Below are 17820 nucleotides of genomic sequence, written 5' to 3' on the forward strand. Positions count from 1 at the left end.
TATGACGAGAAATCCACCAACGATCAGGCTGGGCCCTCAATCACAATTCCATGTATTCCTGGAAGGGACACCTCAGGCACACCTTCCGTTAAATTTGCACTCCATCACACTAACTGCTGTGCTGGTTTCTCATTAAGCAGTTGATCCCATCTTTGTTGTGAGGCTCTCCTGCCACCTTTTGGGCGGAGAAGGCACTGTCCCTGCAACAACACAGGCAGACATGTTCAACAGGGCTTCCTGGTTATGTGGGAGGAGCAGATTGTCATTGGTCCCCCCTTGCGAATTTTAATTTACATAAGGAAGACAGAGAGGTAGCTGGGAGTAGGCAGTACACACGGACATTGAACTCTATCTTGTGATTTGCAGCCAATTCTAGATTGAGGCAGGAGGAAAGGAGGTGACTTGCCCAACAATGGCCATTCTGGGAATTCAGCCACCCTGGGTCTCCCAGGTGAGTGTTTCAGTCCTGCGAGCCACTCATATAAATCTCGCCTGATCGAGTCTGATCGAGCGTGTTTGAATCCAAGAATCAAACACCTCTTTCTTAGGAGCAAGAATTGGCAGGCCCTCCCTTGCTTCTGGGGTGGAAGTTTATGGGGCAAGGGTCCAGGACTTGCAGAGAAGTACAAGTGCCAGAAAGTGCCTGCAGTTCTCATCAGTGCCTTTTTTCTGCTCACTGGCAGCTAGGATATCGGCTGATCCCTTCCTTGCAAGAGTGAAAAAAACAACACCTTGAGAGAAAACATGACTTTGTGTGGCTCACATAGAGAGAGAGCAGCCAAATAGCACTGCTTTGTTTCTGAAAGACGCATCAGAAATTGTTCAAATTGCTGACAGGGGAATCAGGCACGTTGGTCTAGGGGTATGATTCTCGCTTCGGGTGCGAGAGGTCCCGGGTTCAAATCCCGGACGAGCCCATGTTGTGGAATTATTTTTAGGCTGCTTATTATGTAGGACCATTTCTTCTTTTCAATGCTATAAGACGCCGTGTATGGTGAAAAAGTTCCTTTCCCTGCACGCTGTTTCCCAGTTTTGGCGTATAGAATTTCAGTGCCGGACTTCTTTGCAACTGCTTTTCTGGGGTGGACCATCAGTGTAGGAACATTAAATTCAAAGTGTTTTTCTAGCGTGATTTCAGGTATGGTTTTAAAATCGCCTTTTGGAATAAAAGTGGTCCTCGTTCCTTTCTTCCAAAGAAAGAGATCGGGTAAGGAGGGTCCAACGTTGAGCTTCATGGACATTGGCCCTTGGTCTGTGCTTTCCAGCCCACTACATGCCAAGAAGATTGCTGCAAGAGTATCTGTTTCTGTGGTGTAGTGGTTATCACGTTCGCTTTACACGCGAAAGGTCCCTTGTTCCAGACCGGGCAGAAACTGCAGCTTATTGTTTGCATTTACTCTCTCAACTTATAGGAAAGCTGAGATAATGGAAGCTGTCTATCCCTCACCAGCGTGACGTACTGTGCTCCAGGGGCATCAGTGACAGCTCAAAAAGAGAAGTGACGATAGTTTGCGCCATTCGTTTGCACGTCCTTTTGTACTGAAGGGTGGGCCTACTTGATGAAAGCAAGGCATGAGAGCAGAAATTGTTTTATTGTCCTCACCGAGAGCATACACCTAGAGCAAACAAAATGTCTGAAGGATGGAGGTATTTTCATTTCTTGTTCGATGACGGCCATGGAAAAGACAGCAACCATATTGCAGAAGAGAGCAGCATGTGCAGTTGCTTGCTTTGGGTGAATCATTCACCAACTCGCTGCCAATAACCCCCGGAGCCGGTGCAAAAGGTGTCTCTTGTGTGCCTCGGTTCGTTGGTCTAGGGGTATGATTCTCGCTTAGGGTGCGAGAGGTCCCGGGTTCAAATCCCGGACGAGCCCTTTTTTAGAGGTAAACATACGAATCCTACTCAAAACTGACAATGCCTGACTATTTCTCATTACACTCGGCGCATTGTTGCACAAATTATTTTGAACCTCAGAAGAAAAACGGATATACATGCTTTTTCTGCCTTCATGCTTAGTCTGTGTGTGTCCCAGGTGATGCTTTCCCAAGCTGTACTTGCTGGCATTTAGGCATCAGATATTTGTCTGTCGATGCCTGCATAAGTAAATTTTTAATACGTCTAATTGCAAGCATGTTGGCTGATATCTCTGCAGTTTTCACACTTGCTCCTCGCTTTCTGAGTGGCTGCTGATACAGCAGAATAGAAGTAGAGAGAATCCTTGAGAGGAACCTTGCTCTAACAGTAAAACACAGCAAGTTAGTTTCTGTAGTGTAGTGGTCATCACGTTCGCCTAACACGCAAAAGGTCCCCGGTTCGAGACCGGGCAGAAACACTGTGCATGAGCTGCTTTTATGTGCACCCTCTAAAACCTTATTATCTCAATGCAAGCTTAAGAAGAGGCGGTCCATGAACCCAGCGAGCTGTGGGAAACTTCTTTTACTTTTCCAAGACGAAACAAAGTAATCCGCATCCATCAGTGGTCGCTCTTGTGCCTAGCTTTTTTTTTATCATGCCATCGTGTATTGTGGGGCCTTTACACCTGTGACATTGCTGCGAACGCTGTAAGTGCAAACATTGGCAAGTGCAGACAGAAGAGTCAGACCTGTACATAGCCAGGGCTGTCAGGATGGCCGAGTGGTCTAAGGCGCCAGACTCAAGAGAGCTTGATCTTCAGTGCAACTGAGACTTCTGGTCTCCTCATGGAGGCGTGGGTTCAAATCCCACTTCTGACAGGTCTCTTTTACACCCTTAAATCGTCCTGTTTTTTGCAGTGCATTCCCCACACACCACAATCTTTGCACGGACCTGTAACATATGACGAGAAATCCACCAACGATCAGGCTGGGCCCTCAATCACAATTCCATGTATTCCTGGAAGGGACACCTCAGGCACACCTTCCGTTAAATTTGCACTCCATCACACTAACTGCTGTGCTGGTTTCTCATTAAGCAGTTGATCCCATCTTTGTTGTGAGGCTCTCCTGCCACCTTTTGGGCGGAGAAGGCACTGTCCCTGCAACAACACAGGCAGACATGTTCAACAGGGCTTCCTGGTTATGTGGGAGGAGCAGATTGTCATTGGTCCCCCCTTGCGAATTTTAATTTACATAAGGAAGACAGCGAGGTAGCTGGGAGTAGGCAGTACACACGGACATTGAACTCTATCTTGTGATTTGCAGCCAATTCTAGATTGAGGCAGGAGGAAAGGAGGTGACTTGCCCAACAATGGCCATTCTGGGAATTCAGCCACCCTGGGTCTCCCAGGTGAGTGTTTTAGTCCTGCGAGCCACTCATATAAATCTCGCCTGATCGAGCCTGATCGAGCGTGTTTGAATCCAAGAATCAAACACCTCTTTCTTAGGAGCAAGAATTGGCAGGCCCTCCCTTGCTTCTGGGCTGGAAGTTAATGGGGCAAGGGTCCAGGACTTGCAGAGAAGTACAAGTGCCAGAAAGTGCCTGCAGTTCTCATCAGTGCCTTTTTTCTGCTCACTGGCAGCTAGGATATCGGCTGATCCCTTCCTTGCAAGAGTGAAAAAAACAACACCTTGAGAGAAAACATGACTTTGTGTGGCTCACATAGAGAGAGAGCAGCCAAATAGCACTGCTTTGTTTCTGAAAGACGCATCAGAAATTGTTCAAATTGCTGACAGGGGAATCAGGCTCGTTGGTCTAGGGGTATGATTCTCGCTTCGGGTGCGAGAGGTCCCGGGTTCAAATCCCGGACGAGCCCATGTTGTGGAATTATTTTTAGGCTGCTTATTATGTAGGACCATTTCTTCTTTTCAATGCTATAAGACGCCGTGTATGGTGAAAAAGTTCCTTTCCCTGCACGCTGTTTCCCAGTTTTGGCGTATAGAATTTCAGTGCCGGACTTCTTTGCAACTGCTTTTCTGGGGTGGACCATCAGTGTAGGAACATTAAATTCAAAGTGTTTTTCTAGCGTGATTTCAGGTATGGTTTTAAAATCGCCTTTTGGAATAAAAGTGGTCCTCGTTCCTTTCTTCCAAAGAAAGAGATCGGGTAAGGAGGGTCCAACGTTGAGCTTCATGGACATTGGCCCTTGGTCTGTGCTTTCCAGCCCACTACATGCCAAGAAGATTGCTGAAAGAGTATCTGTTTCTGTGGTGTAGTGGTTATCACGTTCGCTTTACACGCGAAAGGTCCCTGGTTCGAGACCGGGCAGAAACAGCAGCTTATTGTTTGCATTTACTCTCTCAACTTATAGGAAAGTTGAGATAATGGAAGCTGTCTATCCCTCACCAGCGTGACGTACTGTGCTCCAGGGGCATCAGTGACAGCTCAAAAAGAGAAGTGACGATAGTTTGCGCCATTCGTTTGCACGTCCTTTTGTACTGAAGGGTGGGCCTACTTGATGAAAGCAAGGCATGAGAGCAGAAATTGTTTTATTGTCCTCACCGAGAGCATACACCTAGAGCAAACAAAATGTCTGAAGGATGGAGGTATTTTCATTTCTTGTTCGATGACGGCCATGGAAAAGACAGCAACCATATTGCAGAAGAGAGCAGCATGTGCAGTTGCTTGCTTTGGGTGAATCATTCACCAACTCGCTGCCAATAACCCCCGGAGCCGGTGCAAAAGGTGACTCTTGTGTGCCTCGGCTCGTTGGTCTAGGGGTATGATTCTCGCTTAGGGTGCGAGAGGTCCCGCGTTCAAATCCCGGACGAGCCCTTTTTTAGAGGTAAACATACGAATCCTACTCAAAACTGACAATGCCTGACTATTTCTCATTACACTCGGCGCATTGTTGCACAAATTATTTTGAACCTCAGAAGAAAAACGGATATCCATGCTTTTTCTGCCTTCATGCTTAGTCTGTGTGTGTCCCAGGTGATGCTTTCCCAAGCTGTACTTGCTGGCATTTAAGGATCAGATATTTGTCTGTCGATGCCTGCATAAGTAAATTTTTAATACGTCTAATTGCAAGCATGTTGGCTGATATCTCTGCAGTTTTCACACTTGCTCCTCGCTTTCTGAGTGGCTGCTGATACAGCAGAATTGAAGTATAGAGAATCCTTGAGAGGAACCTTGCTCTAACAGTAAAACACAGCAAGTTAGTTTCTGTAGTGTAGTGGTCATCACGTTCGCCTAACACGCGAAAGGTCCCCGGTTCGAGACCGGGCAGAAACACTGTGCATGAGCTGCTTTTATGTGCACCCTCTAAAACCTTATTATCTCAATGCAAGCTTAAGAAGAGGCGGTCCATGAACCCAGCGAGCTGTGGGAAACTTCTTTTACTTTTCCAAGACGAAACAAAGTAATCCGCATCCATCAGTGGTCGCTCTTGTGCCTAGCTTTTTTTTTATCATGCCATCGTGTATTGTGGGGCCTTTACACCTGTGACATTGCTGCGAACGCTGTAAGTGCAAACATTGGCAAGTGCAGACAGAAGAGTCAGACCTGTACATAGCCAGGGCTGTCAGGATGGCCGAGTGGTCTAAGGCGCCAGACTCAAGAGAGCTTGATCTTCAGTGCAACTGAGACTTCTGGTCTCCTCATGGAGGCGTGGGTTCAAATCCCACTTCTGACAGGTCTCTTTCACACCCTTAAATCGTCCTGTTTTTTGCAGTGCATTCCCCACACACCACAATCTTTGCACGGACCTGTAACATATGACGAGAAATCCGCCAACGATCAGGCTGGGCCCTCAATCACAATTCCATGTATTCCTGGAAGGGACACCTCAGGCACACCTTCCGTTAAATTTGCACTCCATCACACTAACTGCTGTGCTGGTTTCTCATTAAGCAGTTGATCCCATCTTTGTTGTGAGGCTCTCCTGCCACCTTTTGGGCGGAGCAGGCACTGTCCCTGCAACAACACAGGCAGACATGTTCAACAGGGCTTCCTGGTTATGTGGGAGGAGCAGATTGTCATTGGTCCCCCCTTGCGAATTTTAATTTACATAAGGAAGACAGAGAGGTAGCTGGGAGTAGGCAGTACACACGGACATTGAACTCTATCTTGTGATTTGCAGCCAATTCTAGATTGAGGCAGGAGGAAAGGAGGTGACTTGCCCAACAATGGCCATTCTGGGAATTCAGCCACCCTGGGTCTCCCAGGTGAGTGTTTCAGTCCTGCGAGCCACTCATATAAATCTCGCCTGATCGAGTCTGATCGAGCGTGTTTGAATCCAAGAATCAAACACCTCTTTCTTAGGAGCAAGAATTGGCAGGCCCTCCCTTGCTTCTGGGGTGGAAGTTTATGGGGCAAGGGTCCAGGACTTGCAGAGAAGTACAAGTGCCAGAAAGTGCCTGCAGTTCTCATCAGTGCCTTTTTTCTGCTCACTGGCAGCTAGGATATCGGCTGATCCCTTCCTTGCAAGAGTGAAAAAAACAACACCTTGAGAGAAAACATGACTTTGTGTGGCTCACATAGAGAGAGAGCAGCCAAATAGCACTGCTTTGTTTCTGAAAGACGCATCAGAAATTGTTCAAATTGCTGACAGGGGAATCAGGCTCGTTGGTCTAGGGGTATGATTCTCGCTTCGGGTGCGAGAGGTCCCGGGTTCAAATCCCGGACGAGCCCATGTTGTGGAATTATTTTTAGGCTGCTTATTATGTAGGACCATTTCTTCTTTTCAATGCTATAAGACGCCGTGTATGGTGAAAAAGTTCCTTTCCCTGCACGCTGTTTCCCAGTTTTGGCGTATAGAATTTCAGTGCCGGACTTCTTTGCAACTGCTTTTCTGGGGTGGACCATCAGTGTAGGAACATTAAATTCAAAGTGTTTTTCTAGCGTGATTTCAGGTATGGTTTTAAAATCGCCTTTTGGAATAAAAGTGGTCCTCGTTCCTTTCTTCCAAAGAAAGAGATCGGGTAAGGAGGGTCCAACGTTGAGCTTCATGGACATTGGCCCTTGGTCTGTGCTTTCCAGCCCACTACATGCCAAGAAGATTGCTGCAAGAGTATCTGTTTCTGTGGTGTAGTGGTTATCACGTTCGCTTTACACGCGAAAGGTCCCTTGTTCCAGACCGGGCAGAAACTGCAGCTTATTGTTTGCATTTACTCTCTCAACTTATAGGAAAGCTGAGATAATGGAAGCTGTCTATCCCTCACCAGCGTGACGTACTGTGCTCCAGGGGCATCAGTGACAGCTCAAAAAGAGAAGTGACGATAGTTTGCGCCATTCGTTTGCACGTCCTTTTGTACTGAAGGGTGGGCCTACTTGATGAAAGCAAGGCATGAGAGCAGAAATTGTTTTATTGTCCTCACCGAGAGCATACACCTAGAGCAAACAAAATGTCTGAAGGATGGAGGTATTTTCATTTCTTGTTCGATGACGGCCATGGAAAAGACAGCAACCATATTGCAGAAGAGAGCAGCATGTGCAGTTGCTTGCTTTGGGTGAATCATTCACCAACTCGCTGCCAATAACCCCCGGAGCCGGTGCAAAAGGTGTCTCTTGTGTGCCTCGGTTCGTTGGTCTAGGGGTATGATTCTCGCTTAGGGTGCGAGAGGTCCCGGGTTCAAATCCCGGACGAGCCCTTTTTTAGAGGTAAACATACGAATCCTACTCAAAACTGACAATGCCTGACTATTTCTCATTACACTCGGCGCATTGTTGCACAAATTATTTTGAACCTCAGAAGAAAAACGGATATACATGCTTTTTCTGCCTTCATGCTTAGTCTGTGTGTGTCCCAGGTGATGCTTTCCCAAGCTGTACTTGCTGGCATTTAGGCATCAGATATTTGTCTGTCGATGCCTGCATAAGTAAATTTTTAATACGTCTAATTGCAAGCATGTTGGCTGATATCTCTGCAGTTTTCACACTTGCTCCTCGCTTTCTGAGTGGCTGCTGATACAGCAGAATAGAAGTAGAGAGAATCCTTGAGAGGAACCTTGCTCTAACAGTAAAACACAGCAAGTTAGTTTCTGTAGTGTAGTGGTCATCACGTTCGCCTAACACGCAAAAGGTCCCCGGTTCGAGAGCGGGCAGAAACACTGTGCATGAGCTGCTTTTATGTGCACCCTCTAAAACCTTATTATCTCAATGCAAGCTTAAGAAGAGGCGGTCCATGAACCCAGCGAGCTGTGGGAAACTTCTTTTACTTTTCCAAGACGAAACAAAGTAATCCGCATCCATCAGTGGTCGCTCTTGTGCCTAGCTTTTTTTTTATCATGCCATCGTGTATTGTGGGGCCTTTACACCTGTGACATTGCTGCGAACGCTGTAAGTGCAAACATTGGCAAGTGCAGACAGAAGAGTCAGACCTGTACATAGCCAGGGCTGTCAGGATGGCCGAGTGGTCTAAGGCGCCAGACTCAAGAGAGCTTGATCTTCAGTGCAACTGAGACTTCTGGTCTCCTCATGGAGGCGTGGGTTCAAATCCCACTTCTGACAGGTCTCTTTTACACCCTTAAATCGTCCTGTTTTTTGCAGTGCATTCCCCACACACCACAATCTTTGCACGGACCTGTAACATATGACGAGAAATCCACCAACGATCAGGCTGGGCCCTCAATCACAATTCCATGTATTCCTGGAAGGGACACCTCAGGCACACCTTCCGTTAAATTTGCACTCCATCACACTAACTGCTGTGCTGGTTTCTCATTAAGCAGTTGATCCCATCTTTGTTGTGAGGCTCTCCTGCCACCTTTTGGGCGGAGAAGGCACTGTCCCTGCAACAACACAGGCAGACATGTTCAACAGGGCTTCCTGGTTATGTGGGAGGAGCAGATTGTCATTGGTCCCCCCTTGCGAATTTTAATTTACATAAGGAAGACAGCGAGGTAGCTGGGAGTAGGCAGTACACACGGACATTGAACTCTATCTTGTGATTTGCAGCCAATTCTAGATTGAGGCAGGAGGAAAGGAGGTGACTTGCCCAACAATGGCCATTCTGGGAATTCAGCCACCCTGGGTCTCCCAGGTGAGTGTTTTAGTCCTGCGAGCCACTCATATAAATCTCGCCTGATCGAGCCTGATCGAGCGTGTTTGAATCCAAGAATCAAACACCTCTTTCTTAGGAGCAAGAATTGGCAGGCCCTCCCTTGCTTCTGGGCTGGAAGTTAATGGGGCAAGGGTCCAGGACTTGCAGAGAAGTACAAGTGCCAGAAAGTGCCTGCAGTTCTCATCAGTGCCTTTTTTCTGCTCACTGGCAGCTAGGATATCGGCTGATCCCTTCCTTGCAAGAGTGAAAAAAACAACACCTTGAGAGAAAACATGACTTTGTGTGGCTCACATAGAGAGAGAGCAGCCAAATAGCACTGCTTTGTTTCTGAAAGACGCATCAGAAATTGTTCAAATTGCTGACAGGGGAATCAGGCTCGTTGGTCTAGGGGTATGATTCTCGCTTCGGGTGCGAGAGGTCCCGGGTTCAAATCCCGGACGAGCCCATGTTGTGGAATTATTTTTAGGCTGCTTATTATGTAGGACCATTTCTTCTTTTCAATGCTATAAGACGCCGTGTATGGTGAAAAAGTTCCTTTCCCTGCACGCTGTTTCCCAGTTTTGGCGTATAGAATTTCAGTGCCGGACTTCTTTGCAACTGCTTTTCTGGGGTGGACCATCAGTGTAGGAACATTAAATTCAAAGTGTTTTTCTAGCGTGATTTCAGGTATGGTTTTAAAATCGCCTTTTGGAATAAAAGTGGTCCTCGTTCCTTTCTTCCAAAGAAAGAGATCGGGTAAGGAGGGTCCAACGTTGAGCTTCATGGACATTGGCCCTTGGTCTGTGCTTTCCAGCCCACTACATGCCAAGAAGATTGCTGAAAGAGTATCTGTTTCTGTGGTGTAGTGGTTATCACGTTCGCTTTACACGCGAAAGGTCCCTGGTTCGAGACCGGGCAGAAACAGCAGCTTATTGTTTGCATTTACTCTCTCAACTTATAGGAAAGTTGAGATAATGGAAGCTGTCTATCCCTCACCAGCGTGACGTACTGTGCTCCAGGGGCATCAGTGACAGCTCAAAAAGAGAAGTGACGATAGTTTGCGCCATTCGTTTGCACGTCCTTTTGTACTGAAGGGTGGGCCTACTTGATGAAAGCAAGGCATGAGAGCAGAAATTGTTTTATTGTCCTCACCGAGAGCATACACCTAGAGCAAACAAAATGTCTGAAGGATGGAGGTATTTTCATTTCTTGTTCGATGACGGCCATGGAAAAGACAGCAACCATATTGCAGAAGAGAGCAGCATGTGCAGTTGCTTGCTTTGGGTGAATCATTCACCAACTCGCTGCCAATAACCCCCGGAGCCGGTGCAAAAGGTGACTCTTGTGTGCCTCGGCTCGTTGGTCTAGGGGTATGATTCTCGCTTAGGGTGCGAGAGGTCCCGCGTTCAAATCCCGGACGAGCCCTTTTTTAGAGGTAAACATACGAATCCTACTCAAAACTGACAATGCCTGACTATTTCTCATTACACTCGGCGCATTGTTGCACAAATTATTTTGAACCTCAGAAGAAAAACGGATATCCATGCTTTTTCTGCCTTCATGCTTAGTCTGTGTGTGTCCCAGGTGATGCTTTCCCAAGCTGTACTTGCTGGCATTTAAGGATCAGATATTTGTCTGTCGATGCCTGCATAAGTAAATTTTTAATACGTCTAATTGCAAGCATGTTGGCTGATATCTCTGCAGTTTTCACACTTGCTCCTCGCTTTCTGAGTGGCTGCTGATACAGCAGAATTGAAGTATAGAGAATCCTTGAGAGGAACCTTGCTCTAACAGTAAAACACAGCAAGTTAGTTTCTGTAGTGTAGTGGTCATCACGTTCGCCTAACACGCGAAAGGTCCCCGGTTCGAGACCGGGCAGAAACACTGTGCATGAGCTGCTTTTATGTGCACCCTCTAAAACCTTATTATCTCAATGCAAGCTTAAGAAGAGGCGGTCCATGAACCCAGCGAGCTGTGGGAAACTTCTTTTACTTTTCCAAGACGAAACAAAGTAATCCGCATCCATCAGTGGTCGCTCTTGTGCCTAGCTTTTTTTTTATCATGCCATCGTGTATTGTGGGGCCTTTACACCTGTGACATTGCTGCGAACGCTGTAAGTGCAAACATTGGCAAGTGCAGACAGAAGAGTCAGACCTGTACATAGCCAGGGCTGTCAGGATGGCCGAGTGGTCTAAGGCGCCAGACTCAAGAGAGCTTGATCTTCAGTGCAACTGAGACTTCTGGTCTCCTCATGGAGGCGTGGGTTCAAATCCCACTTCTGACAGGTCTCTTTCACACCCTTAAATCGTCCTGTTTTTTGCAGTGCATTCCCCACACACCACAATCTTTGCACGGACCTGTAACATATGACGAGAAATCCGCCAACGATCAGGCTGGGCCCTCAATCACAATTCCATGTATTCCTGGAAGGGACACCTCAGGCACACCTTCCGTTAAATTTGCACTCCATCACACTAACTGCTGTGCTGGTTTCTCATTAAGCAGTTGATCCCATCTTTGTTGTGAGGCTCTCCTGCCACCTTTTGGGCGGAGCAGGCACTGTCCCTGCAACAACACAGGCAGACATGTTCAACAGGGCTTCCTGGTTATGTGGGAGGAGCAGATTGTCATTGGTCCCCCCTTGCGAATTTTAATTTACATAAGGAAGACAGAGAGGTAGCTGGGAGTAGGCAGTACACACGGACATTGAACTCTATCTTGTGATTTGCAGCCAATTCTAGATTGAGGCAGGAGGAAAGGAGGTGACTTGCCCAACAATGGCCATTCTGGGAATTCAGCCACCCTGGGTCTCCCAGGTGAGTGTTTCAGTCCTGCGAGCCACTCATATAAATCTCGCCTGATCGAGTCTGATCGAGCGTGTTTGAATCCAAGAATCAAACACCTCTTTCTTAGGAGCAAGAATTGGCAGGCCCTCCCTTGCTTCTGGGGTGGAAGTTTATGGGGCAAGGGTCCAGGACTTGCAGAGAAGTACAAGTGCCAGAAAGTGCCTGCAGTTCTCATCAGTGCCTTTTTTCTGCTCACTGGCAGCTAGGATATCGGCTGATCCCTTCCTTGCAAGAGTGAAAAAAACAACACCTTGAGAGAAAACATGACTTTGTGTGGCTCACATAGAGAGAGAGCAGCCAAATAGCACTGCTTTGTTTCTGAAAGACGCATCAGAAATTGTTCAAATTGCTGACAGGGGAATCAGGCTCGTTGGTCTAGGGGTATGATTCTCGCTTCGGGTGCGAGAGGTCCCGGGTTCAAATCCCGGACGAGCCCATGTTGTGGAATTATTTTTAGGCTGCTTATTATGTAGGACCATTTCTTCTTTTCAATGCTATAAGACGCCGTGTATGGTGAAAAAGTTCCTTTCCCTGCACGCTGTTTCCCAGTTTTGGCGTATAGAATTTCAGTGCCGGACTTCTTTGCAACTGCTTTTCTGGGGTGGACCATCAGTGTAGGAACATTAAATTCAAAGTGTTTTTCTAGCGTGATTTCAGGTATGGTTTTAAAATCGCCTTTTGGAATAAAAGTGGTCCTCGTTCCTTTCTTCCAAAGAAAGAGATCGGGTAAGGAGGGTCCAACGTTGAGCTTCATGGACATTGGCCCTTGGTCTGTGCTTTCCAGCCCACTACATGCCAAGAAGATTGCTGCAAGAGTATCTGTTTCTGTGGTGTAGTGGTTATCACGTTCGCTTTACACGCGAAAGGTCCCTTGTTCCAGACCGGGCAGAAACTGCAGCTTATTGTTTGCATTTACTCTCTCAACTTATAGGAAAGCTGAGATAATGGAAGCTGTCTATCCCTCACCAGCGTGACGTACTGTGCTCCAGGGGCATCAGTGACAGCTCAAAAAGAGAAGTGACGATAGTTTGCGCCATTCGTTTGCACGTCCTTTTGTACTGAAGGGTGGGCCTACTTGATGAAAGCAAGGCATGAGAGCAGAAATTGTTTTATTGTCCTCACCGAGAGCATACACCTAGAGCAAACAAAATGTCTGAAGGATGGAGGTATTTTCATTTCTTGTTCGATGACGGCCATGGAAAAGACAGCAACCATATTGCAGAAGAGAGCAGCATGTGCAGTTGCTTGCTTTGGGTGAATCATTCACCAACTCGCTGCCAATAACCCCCGGAGCCGGTGCAAAAGGTGTCTCTTGTGTGCCTCGGTTCGTTGGTCTAGGGGTATGATTCTCGCTTAGGGTGCGAGAGGTCCCGGGTTCAAATCCCGGACGAGCCCTTTTTTAGAGGTAAACATACGAATCCTACTCAAAACTGACAATGCCTGACTATTTCTCATTACACTCGGCGCATTGTTGCACAAATTATTTTGAACCTCAGAAGAAAAACGGATATACATGCTTTTTCTGCCTTCATGCTTAGTCTGTGTGTGTCCCAGGTGATGCTTTCCCAAGCTGTACTTGCTGGCATTTAGGCATCAGATATTTGTCTGTCGATGCCTGCATAAGTAAATTTTTAATACGTCTAATTGCAAGCATGTTGGCTGATATCTCTGCAGTTTTCACACTTGCTCCTCGCTTTCTGAGTGGCTGCTGATACAGCAGAATAGAAGTAGAGAGAATCCTTGAGAGGAACCTTGCTCTAACAGTAAAACACAGCAAGTTAGTTTCTGTAGTGTAGTGGTCATCACGTTCGCCTAACACGCAAAAGGTCCCCGGTTCGAGAGCGGGCAGAAACACTGTGCATGAGCTGCTTTTATGTGCACCCTCTAAAACCTTATTATCTCAATGCAAGCTTAAGAAGAGGCGGTCCATGAACCCAGCGAGCTGTGGGAAACTTCTTTTACTTTTCCAAGACGAAACAAAGTAATCCGCATCCATCAGTGGTCGCTCTTGTGCCTAGCTTTTTTTTTATCATGCCATCGTGTATTGTGGGGCCTTTACACCTGTGACATTGCTGCGAACGCTGTAAGTGCAAACATTGGCAAGTGCAGACAGAAGAGTCAGACCTGTACATAGCCAGGGCTGTCAGGATGGCCGAGTGGTCTAAGGCGCCAGACTCAAGAGAGCTTGATCTTCAGTGCAACTGAGACTTCTGGTCTCCTCATGGAGGCGTGGGTTCAAATCCCACTTCTGACAGGTCTCTTTTACACCCTTAAATCGTCCTGTTTTTTGCAGTGCATTCCCCACACACCACAATCTTTGCACGGACCTGTAACATATGACGAGAAATCCACCAACGATCAGGCTGGGCCCTCAATCACAATTCCATGTATTCCTGGAAGGGACACCTCAGGCACACCTTCCGTTAAATTTGCACTCCATCACACTAACTGCTGTGCTGGTTTCTCATTAAGCAGTTGATCCCATCTTTGTTGTGAGGCTCTCCTGCCACCTTTTGGGCGGAGAAGGCACTGTCCCTGCAACAACACAGGCAGACATGTTCAACAGGGCTTCCTGGTTATGTGGGAGGAGCAGATTGTCATTGGTCCCCCCTTGCGAATTTTAATTTACATAAGGAAGACAGAGAGGTAGCTGGGAGTAGGCAGTACACACGGACATTGAACTCTATCTTGTGATTTGCAGCCAATTCTAGATTGAGGCAGGAGGAAAGGAGGTGACTTGCCCAACAATGGCCATTCTGGGAATTCAGCCACCCTGGGTCTCCCAGGTGAGTGTTTCAGTCCTGCGAGCCACTCATATAAATCTCGCCTGATCGAGCCTGATCGAGCGTGTTTGAATCCAAGAATCAAACACCTCTTTCTTAGGAGCAAGAATTGGCAGGCCCTCCCTTGCTTCTGGGGTGGAAGTTAATGGGGCAAGGGTCCAGGACTTGCAGAGAAGTACAAGTGCCAGAAAGTGCCTGCAGTTCTCATCAGTGCCTTTTTTCTGCTCACTGGCAGCTAGGATATCGGCTGATCCCTTCCTTGCAAGAGTGAAAAAAACAACACCTTGAGAGAAAACATGACTTTGTGTGGCTCACATAGAGAGAGAGCAGCCAAATAGCACTGCTTTGTTTCTGAAAGACGCATCAGAAATTGTTCAAATTGCTGACAGGGGAATCAGGCTCGTTGGTCTAGGGGTATGATTCTCGCTTCGGGTGCGAGAGGTCCCGGGTTCAAATCCCGGATGAGCCCATGTTGTGGAATTATTTTTAGGCTGCTTATTATGTAGGACCATTTCTTCTTTTCAATGCTATAAGACGCCGTGTATGGTGAAAAAGTTCCTTTCCCTGCACGCTGTTTCCCAGTTTTGGCGTATAGAATTTCAGTGCCGGACTTCTTTGCAACTGCTTTTCTGGGGTGGACCATCAGTGTAGGAACATTAAATTCAAAGTGTTTTTCTAGCGTGATTTCAGGTATGGTTTTAAAATCGCCTTTTGGAATAAAAGTGGTCCTCGTTCCTTTCTTCCAAAGAAAGAGATCGGGTAAGGAGGGTCCAACGTTGAGCTTCATGGACATTGGCCCTTGGTCTGTGCTTTCCAGCCCACTACATGCCAAGAAGATTGCTGCAAGAGTATCTGTTTCTGTGGTGTAGTGGTTATCACGTTCGCTTTACACGCGAAAGGTCCCTTGTTCAAGACCGGGCAGAAACTGCAGCTTATTGTTTGCATTTACTCTCTCAACTTATAGGAAAGCTGAGATAATGGAAGCTGTCTATCCCTCACCAGCGTGACGTACTGTGCTCCAGGGGCATCAGTGACAGCTCAAAAAGAGAAGTGACGATAGTTTGCGCCATTCGTTTGCACGTCCTTTTGTACTGAAGGGTGGGCCTACTTGATGAAAGCAAGGCATGAGAGCAGAAATTGTTTTATTGTCCTCACCGAGAGCATACACCTAGAGCAAACAAAATGTCTGAAGGATGGAGGTATTTTCATTTCTTGTTCGATGACGGCCATGGAAAAGACAGCAACCATATTGCAGAAGAGAGCAGCATGTGCAGTTGCTTGCTTTGGGTGAATCATTCACCAACTCGCTGCCAATAACCCCCGGAGCCGGTGCAAAAGGTGTCTCTTGTGTGCCTCGGCTCGTTGGTCTAGGGGTATGATTCTCGCTTAGGGTGCGAGAGGTCCCGGGTTCAAATCCCGGACGAGCCCTTTTTTAGAGGTAAACATACGAATCCTACTCAAAACTGACAATGCCTGACTATTTCTCATTACACTCGGCGCATTGTTGCACAAATTATTTTGAACCTCAGAAGAAAAACGGATATCCATGCTTTTTCTGCCTTCATGCTTAGTCTGTGTGTGTCCCAGGTGATGCTTTCCCAAGCTGTACTTGCTGGCATTTAGGCATCAGATATTTGTCTGTCGATGCCTGCATAAGTAAATTTTTAATACGTCTAATTGCAAGCATGTTGGCTGATATCTCTGCAGTTTTCACACTTGCTCCTCGCTTTCTGAGTGGCTGCTGATACAGCAGAATAGAAGTAGAGAGAATCCTTGAGAGGAACCTTGCTCTAACAGTAAAACACAGCAAGTTAGTTTCTGTAGTGTAGTGGTCATCACGTTCGCCTAACACGCGAAAGGTCCCCGGTTCGAGACCGGGCAGAAACACTGTGCATGAGCTGCTTTTATGTGCACCCTCTAAAACCTTATTATCTCAATGCAAGCTTAAGAAGAGGCGGTCCATGAACCCAGCGAGCTGTGGGAAACTTCCTTTACTTTTCCAAGACGAAACAAAGTAATCCGCATCCATCAGTGGTCGCTCTTGTGCCTAGCTTTTTATTTTATCATGCCATCGTGTATTGTGGGGCCTTTACACCTGTGACATTGCTGCGAACGCTGTAAGTGCAAACATTGGCAAGTGCAGACAGAAGAGTCAGACCTGTACATAGCCAGGGCAGTCAGGATGGCTGAGTGGTCTAAGGCGCCAGACTCAAGAGAGCTTGATCTTCAGTGCAACTGAGACTTCTGGTCTCCTCATGGAGGCGTGGGTTCAAATCCCACTTCTGACAGGTCTCTTTTACACCCTTAAATCGTCCTGTTTTTTGCAGTGCATTCCCCGCACACCACAATCTTTGCACGGACCTGTAACATATGACGAGAAATCCACCAACGATCAGGCTGGGCCCTCAATCACAATTCCATGTATTCCTGGAAGGGACACCTCAGGCACACCTTCCGTTAAATTTGCACTCCATCACACTAACTGCTGTGCTGGTTTCTCATTAAGCAGTTGATCCCATCTTTGTTGTGAGGCTCTCCTGCCACCTTTTGGGCGGAGAAGGCACTGTCCCTGCAACAACACAGGCAGACATGTTCAACAGGGCTTCCTGGTTATGTGGGAGGAGCAGATTGTCATTGGTCCCCCCTTGCGAATTTTAATTTACATAAGGAAGACAGAGAGGTAGCTGGGAGTAGGCAGTACACACGGACATTGAACTCTATCTTGTGATTTGCAGCCAATTCTAGATTGAGGCAGGAGGAAAGGAGGTGACTTGCCCAACAATGGCCATTCTGGGAATTCAGCCACCCTGGGTCTCCCAGGTGAGTGTTTCAGTCCTGCGAGCCACTCATATAAATCTCGCCTGATCGAGCCTGATCGAGCGTGTTTGAATCCAAGAATCAAACACCTCTTTCTTAGGAGCAAGAATTGGCAGGCCCTCCCTTGCTTCTGGGGTGGAAGTTAATGGGGCAAGGGTCCAGGACTTGCAGAGAAGTACAAGTGCCAGAAAGTGCCTGCAGTTCTCATCAGTGCCTTTTTTCTGCTCACTGGCAGCTAGGATATCGGCTGATCCCTTCCTTGCAAGAGTGAAAAAAACAACACCTTGAGAGAAAACATGACTTTGTGTGGCTCACATAGAGAGAGAGCAGCCAAATAGCACTGCTTTGTTTCTGAAAGACGCATCAGAAATTGTTCAAATTGCTGACAGGGGAATCAGGCTCGTTGGTCTAGGGGTATGATTCTCGCTTCGGGTGCGAGAGGTCCCGGGTTCAAATCCCGGACGAGCCCATGCTG

The 17820-nt window shown here is 47.2% G+C and overlaps 17 non-coding genes across 17 annotated transcripts; all 17 read left to right on the top strand.

The window, feature by feature from the left end:
• Nucleotides 1-2623: 2623 nt before the first annotated feature.
• Nucleotides 2624-2735, top strand: TRNAL-CAA (transfer RNA leucine (anticodon CAA)). The gene is made up of 2 exons: nt 2624-2661; nt 2690-2735. It is a non-coding gene; the product is annotated as a tRNA-Leu (tRNA).
• Nucleotides 2736-3661: 926 nt separating this feature from the next.
• Nucleotides 3662-3733, top strand: TRNAP-CGG (transfer RNA proline (anticodon CGG)). Its single transcript has one exon. It is a non-coding gene; the product is annotated as a tRNA-Pro (tRNA).
• Nucleotides 3734-4118: 385 nt separating this feature from the next.
• TRNAV-UAC (transfer RNA valine (anticodon UAC)) lies at nt 4119-4191 on the top strand. The gene has a single exon. It is a non-coding gene; the product is annotated as a tRNA-Val (tRNA).
• Nucleotides 4192-5078: 887 nt separating this feature from the next.
• On the top strand, nt 5079-5151 carry TRNAV-AAC (transfer RNA valine (anticodon AAC)). The gene has a single exon. It is a non-coding gene; the product is annotated as a tRNA-Val (tRNA).
• Nucleotides 5152-5439: 288 nt separating this feature from the next.
• On the top strand, nt 5440-5551 carry TRNAL-CAA (transfer RNA leucine (anticodon CAA)). The gene is made up of 2 exons: nt 5440-5477; nt 5506-5551. It is a non-coding gene; the product is annotated as a tRNA-Leu (tRNA).
• Nucleotides 5552-6477: 926 nt separating this feature from the next.
• Nucleotides 6478-6549, top strand: TRNAP-CGG (transfer RNA proline (anticodon CGG)). The gene has a single exon. It is a non-coding gene; the product is annotated as a tRNA-Pro (tRNA).
• Nucleotides 6550-8255: 1706 nt separating this feature from the next.
• On the top strand, nt 8256-8367 carry TRNAL-CAA (transfer RNA leucine (anticodon CAA)). Its single transcript has 2 exons — nt 8256-8293; nt 8322-8367. It is a non-coding gene; the product is annotated as a tRNA-Leu (tRNA).
• Nucleotides 8368-9293: 926 nt separating this feature from the next.
• On the top strand, nt 9294-9365 carry TRNAP-CGG (transfer RNA proline (anticodon CGG)). The gene has a single exon. It is a non-coding gene; the product is annotated as a tRNA-Pro (tRNA).
• A 385-nt stretch (nt 9366-9750) lies between these two features.
• On the top strand, nt 9751-9823 carry TRNAV-UAC (transfer RNA valine (anticodon UAC)). Its single transcript has one exon. It is a non-coding gene; the product is annotated as a tRNA-Val (tRNA).
• Nucleotides 9824-10710: 887 nt separating this feature from the next.
• Nucleotides 10711-10783, top strand: TRNAV-AAC (transfer RNA valine (anticodon AAC)). Its single transcript has one exon. It is a non-coding gene; the product is annotated as a tRNA-Val (tRNA).
• Nucleotides 10784-11071: 288 nt separating this feature from the next.
• Nucleotides 11072-11183, top strand: TRNAL-CAA (transfer RNA leucine (anticodon CAA)). The gene is made up of 2 exons: nt 11072-11109; nt 11138-11183. It is a non-coding gene; the product is annotated as a tRNA-Leu (tRNA).
• A 926-nt stretch (nt 11184-12109) lies between these two features.
• On the top strand, nt 12110-12181 carry TRNAP-CGG (transfer RNA proline (anticodon CGG)). Its single transcript has one exon. It is a non-coding gene; the product is annotated as a tRNA-Pro (tRNA).
• A 1706-nt stretch (nt 12182-13887) lies between these two features.
• On the top strand, nt 13888-13999 carry TRNAL-CAA (transfer RNA leucine (anticodon CAA)). Its single transcript has 2 exons — nt 13888-13925; nt 13954-13999. It is a non-coding gene; the product is annotated as a tRNA-Leu (tRNA).
• A 926-nt stretch (nt 14000-14925) lies between these two features.
• TRNAP-CGG (transfer RNA proline (anticodon CGG)) lies at nt 14926-14997 on the top strand. Its single transcript has one exon. It is a non-coding gene; the product is annotated as a tRNA-Pro (tRNA).
• Nucleotides 14998-15884: 887 nt separating this feature from the next.
• TRNAP-AGG (transfer RNA proline (anticodon AGG)) lies at nt 15885-15956 on the top strand. Its single transcript has one exon. It is a non-coding gene; the product is annotated as a tRNA-Pro (tRNA).
• Nucleotides 15957-16342: 386 nt separating this feature from the next.
• TRNAV-AAC (transfer RNA valine (anticodon AAC)) lies at nt 16343-16415 on the top strand. Its single transcript has one exon. It is a non-coding gene; the product is annotated as a tRNA-Val (tRNA).
• Nucleotides 16416-17742: 1327 nt separating this feature from the next.
• TRNAP-CGG (transfer RNA proline (anticodon CGG)) lies at nt 17743-17814 on the top strand. Its single transcript has one exon. It is a non-coding gene; the product is annotated as a tRNA-Pro (tRNA).
• Nucleotides 17815-17820: the final 6 nt, after the last annotated feature.

This window comes from Triturus cristatus, chromosome 10 (assembly GCF_964204655.1).
Source record: "Triturus cristatus chromosome 10, aTriCri1.1, whole genome shotgun sequence".
NCBI classification, from domain to species: domain Eukaryota; kingdom Metazoa; phylum Chordata; class Amphibia; order Caudata; family Salamandridae; genus Triturus; species Triturus cristatus.